Genomic DNA, 319 nt, shown 5'->3' with positions numbered 1-319 from the left:
TTGTCAGCTATCTTTTATGTTTGTTGGAAACCCAGATGTGTATAGGATAGATTGAATTAATATCTTGTTGGGTTGAATATTTCTGAATGCAATATTTTATATAAAAAATGGTTGTATTCACACCTACTGCTTGTATTTGCATACAAGGTAATACTTTTAACACTTCTATAAATGAACCCAAATATGCGTATGTATTCTGATTCCATATTGCCAGATTTATTTCGGAAAATTCGATAGTATTTCGCCATGCCTGTGAACAAAGCAATTGCATTTGATCACGTGGTAATTTTATATTAAAGTAAGAATGACCAGTATTCAT

The sequence above is a fragment of the Penaeus monodon genome, chromosome 24 (assembly GCF_015228065.2).
Source record: "Penaeus monodon isolate SGIC_2016 chromosome 24, NSTDA_Pmon_1, whole genome shotgun sequence".
In the NCBI taxonomy this organism is placed as follows: Eukaryota; Metazoa; Arthropoda; class Malacostraca; order Decapoda; family Penaeidae; genus Penaeus; species Penaeus monodon.
This window is presented reverse-complemented; position numbering follows the sequence as displayed.